The 4,615-nt window shown below is 32.3% G+C and overlaps 1 non-coding gene across 1 annotated transcript; it reads left to right on the top strand.

The window, feature by feature from the left end:
- Nucleotides 1–401: 401 nt before the first annotated feature.
- Nucleotides 402–506, top strand: LOC113597502 (U6 spliceosomal RNA). Its single transcript, XR_003418271.1, has one exon. It is a non-coding gene; the product is annotated as a U6 spliceosomal RNA (small nuclear RNA).
- The last annotated feature ends 4,109 nt before the right edge of the window (nucleotides 507–4,615 follow it).

The following is a 4,615-nucleotide window of genomic DNA, read 5'->3' as shown; positions in this document are numbered from 1 at the left end:
TTCTCAAATTTTTCTCTCTAGTTTTATCACCAAGGGTCTATAGTGTTTTTGTTAAAGTAAAACTGGATTGCTTTTTAATTCTATTCAATATTAAATACAATAAACTGCTATTGTTTCAATTTTTTAGATTAAAAAAAAAACGTGGAAGGTAAATTACTAGCCCAAGGTCTCCAAGAGTTCAGCACTCAGAATAACAAAGTTATATTTCTCACAGTTACATGAATAGGCCCAAGACATCAAGGCAATGATCTAAAACAAATACACATAATATATTTATTAAATGTCCTATTTAAAATTATGCACAAACATACATATTGTAATCTATATTTGTATTGTTGTAAATTAAAAATATGGACAAAATTTCCAGGAAAATAATAGCTATAAAATTAAGATAATTATATGCTCATTTTAGCTGCACATATACTAAAATTGGAATTATACAGAGTAGATAAGCATGGCCTCTGGGCAAAGATAGCATGGACATTTCTGAAGCATTCCACAGTTCTCTTAAAAAATATAATTACACTAAAACTTAGAATTGTCACATATAGAATAGTCTAGATACAATTAAAATTTGCTACAAAATCAGCATATCAATTGAAATAATACTTTTCAACACATAAAGGAATATGCCTTAGAATAAGAGAGACAAAAGATGAAAGAAATATAACAATTACATGCTGAGGGATACATAATGGGAAAGTTTTGTAGTTTTTCTTTAGTTTTTATTTAAATTCCATTTAGTTGACATACAACGTAATAGGAGTTTCAGGTGTACAAATTAGTGATTCAATACTTACATACAACAACTTGTGCTCATCACAACAATTGCACTCCTTACTCCTCATCATGAATTTAACACATCTCCTGACCGACCTCTCCTTTGGTAACCAATTTGTTCTCCATAGTTAAGACTCTGTTTCCTGATTTGCCTCTCTCTTTTTCCCCCTATGATTGATTTATTTCTTAAATTCCACACATGAGTGAAATCAGGTGATATTTTCTTTCTCAGATTGATGTATTTTGCTTAGCACCATACTCTCTAGCTCCATCCACATCATTGCAAATGACAATATTTCATTCTTTTTATGGTTGAGTAATATTCCATTGTATACATATACCACTTCTGCTTTATACCTACATCAGTCTATGGATATTTGGGCTCTTTCCATCATTGAGTTATTGTTGATAATGCTTCTATAAACATCAGGGTGCATGTATCCTTTCAAATTAGTACTTCTGTATTCAATGGGTAAATACTTAGTAGTTCAATTGCTAGATTGTGGGGTAATTCTATTTTTAACTTTTTGAGGAAACTCCATACTGTTTTCCAGAGTGGATACACCAGTTGACATTCCCAACAGTGCAAGGAAGTTCCCCTTCCTCCACATCTTTGCCAACACCTGTTGTATACTGTGTTGTTAATTTTAGCCATTCTGACAGGTGTGAAGTGGTATCTTATGGTTTTGATTTGTATTCACCTGATGATGAGTGATGTTGAGCACCTTTTCATGTGTCTGTTAGCCATTTGGATGTATTCTTTGGAAAACTGTCCATGTCTTCTCACCATTTTTAATCTGGATTATTTGGTTTTTGGGTGTTCAGATTTATAAGCCCTATTTTGGATACTAACCCTTTAATATATATGCCATTTGCAAATACCTTTTCCTTTTCCATATGTTGACTTAAGTTTTGTTGATTATTTCCTTCACTGTGCAGAAGTTTTTATTTTGATGAAGTCCCACTAGTTTATTGTTTGTTTTGTTTTTGTTTTCCTTGCCTTGGGGACATATCTAGTAAGCAGTTACTAGAGAGGATAGCAAAGAGATTACTTCCTGTATTCTCTAGGATTTTGATGGTTTCCTTTCTTACATTTAGGTATTTAATCCATTTTTAATTTACTTTTGTGTATGGTGTAAGAAAGTGGTCTGCTTTCTTTCTATTGCATGTTTTCCAGTTTTCTCAACACCATTTGTTTCAATGGGCTTTTTTCCCATTGGATATTCCTTCCTGCTTTGCCAAAGATTAATTGACCATGTAGTTGTATATTCATGTCTGTCTTTTCCATTCTGTTCTATGGATCTATGTGTGTATTTGTTCCAGTACCATACTGATGACCACATCATTGTAATATAACTTGAAGTCCAGAATTGTGAAGCCTCCAGGTTTCCTTTTCTTTTTCAAGGTTCCTTTGGGAATTCGGTGTGTTTTGTGTTTCCATACAAATTTTAGGATTATTTATTCTGGCTCTGTGAAAAATGCTGGTGTTATTTTGATAAAGATTGCATTAAAGGTTTAGATTTCTTCGGGGAGTATAAACATTTTGACAATATTTGTTCTTCTAATCCATGAACGTGGAATCCTTTTCCATTTCTTTGTGTCCTCTTCAATTTCTTTCATTAGTGTTTTACAGTTCTCAGAGTACAGATCTTTCACTTCGTTAGTTAAATTTATCTCTAAATATCTTATGGTTTTTGATGCAGTGGTAAATAAGATTGGTTCCTTGATTTCTCTTTCTGCTTTTTCATCATTGTTGTATAGAAACGCAACGATTTCTGTATCTTGATTTTGTATCCTGCGACTTTGCTGAATTTGTGTATCAATTCTAGCAACTGGCGGGGGGGGGGTAGTTTTCAGGGTTTTCTATATAGAGTATTATGTCATCTCCAAATAGTTAAAGCTTGACTTCTTCCATGCATATTTGGATACATTTATTTCTTTTTGTTTTGTGATTGCTATGGCTAGAGTTGTGAGAGCAAAATCCCTGTCTTGTTCCTGGCTTGGAGGAAACTCTCTATTTTTCTCCATTGGGGATTATATTATCTGTGGATTTTCGTAGACAGCCTTTATCATGTTGAAGTATGTTCCCTCTATCCTTGTTTTGTTGAGGGCTTTCATCAAGAATGGATACTGTATTTTGTCCAATGCTTTTTCTGCATCTATTGAGAAGATCGTATGGTTCTTATCCTTTCTTTCATTAATGTGGTGTATTACATAGATTTCTTTGAGGTTATTCAACTTGCCTTACAACCCAGGAATAAATCACACTTGATTGTGGAGAGTGGTTCTTTTAATGTACTGCTTTATTTGGTTTGTTGGTAATTTATTGAGACTTTCTGCATCCATGTTCATCAGGGATATTGGCCTGTAGTTCTCTTTTTCAGTGGAATCTTTGGTTTTGGTTTCAGGGGAATGCTGACCTCATGGAATGAATTTTGGTGTTTTCCTTCTTTTTATATTTCTTGGAATAGTTTGAGAAACATAAGTATTAACTTGTCTTTAAATGTTGCATATAATTTGCCTATGAACTCATCAGGCCCTAGACTTTTGTTTGCTGGGAGATTATTGATTATAATTCAATTTCTTTGCTGGTTATTGGTCTGTTAAAGTTTTCTATTTCTTCTTTTTTCAGTTTTGGTTATTTATATGTTTCTAGGAATTTGTGCATTTCTTCCAGGTTGTCCAATTTTTGGCATATAGTTTTTTATACTATTCTCATAATTGCTCATATTTCTGTGGTGTTGGTTGTTATTTCTCTACTGTCATTTCTGATTTTATTTATTTGGGTCCTATCTCTCTTTTTTTGATAAGTGTGCCTAGAAGTTTATAAATTTTGTTAATTTAAAATAAAGAAACAGCTCCTGTTTTCATTGATCTATTCTATTGTTCTCTTAGTTTCTATCATTTATTCCTTTTATAATCTTTATTTTTTTCCCTTATCCGAATGGGTTTAGGCTTTGTTTGTTGTTCTTTTGCTAGTTCTTTTAGGTGTAAAATTCGCTTGCATATTTGAGATATTTCTTTCTTCTTGAGGTAGGCCTGTATTTCTATATACTTACTTCTTATGATTGTTTTTGCTGCATCCCAAAAATTTTGCACTGTTGTGCTTTCATTTTCATTTCTTTCCACGTATTTTTATTTCTTTTTTGATTTCCTAGTTGACTCATTCATTCTTTATTAAAATATCATTTAATCCCATGTATTATTTGTGGTCATTCCACATTTTTTTTCTTGGGGTTTACTTCAAGTTTCATAGCATTGTGGTCAGAAAATATGCATGGTGTGTTCTAAATTTTTTGTACTTGTTGAGGCCTTATTTTTGACCTAGTGTGTGATCTATTCTTAGAATGTCTCTTGTGCACTTTAAAAGAATGTATATTCTGCTGATTTAGAGTGAAATGTTCTGAATATACCTGTTAAGTCCTTCTGATCCAATGTGTCTTTCAAAACCATTATTTTCTTGTAGATTTTCTGTTTAGATAATCTGTCCATTGATGTAAGTGAGCTATTAAAATCCCCTACTATTATTGTATTTGTATCAATGAGCTATTTTATGATTGTTATTAATTGTTTTATATATTTGGATGCTCTCATTTGGGGACATAAATATTTACAATTGTTAGATCTTGTTGGATAGTCCCCTTTGTTATTATATAGTGTCCTTCATCTCTTGTTAGTCTTTGTTTTAAGTCTATTTTGTCTGATACAAATATTGCTATTCTTGGTTTCTTTTGACGTCCATTTGCATGATAAATGTGTCTCCATCCCCTTACTTTCAATCTGCACATGTCTGTAAGTCTAAAATGAGTCTCTTGTCGGTAGCATATAGATGGGT

Source organism: Acinonyx jubatus, chromosome X, assembly GCF_027475565.1.
Source record: "Acinonyx jubatus isolate Ajub_Pintada_27869175 chromosome X, VMU_Ajub_asm_v1.0, whole genome shotgun sequence".
In the NCBI taxonomy this organism is placed as follows: Eukaryota; Metazoa; Chordata; class Mammalia; order Carnivora; family Felidae; genus Acinonyx; species Acinonyx jubatus.
This window is presented reverse-complemented; position numbering and strand designations above follow the sequence as displayed.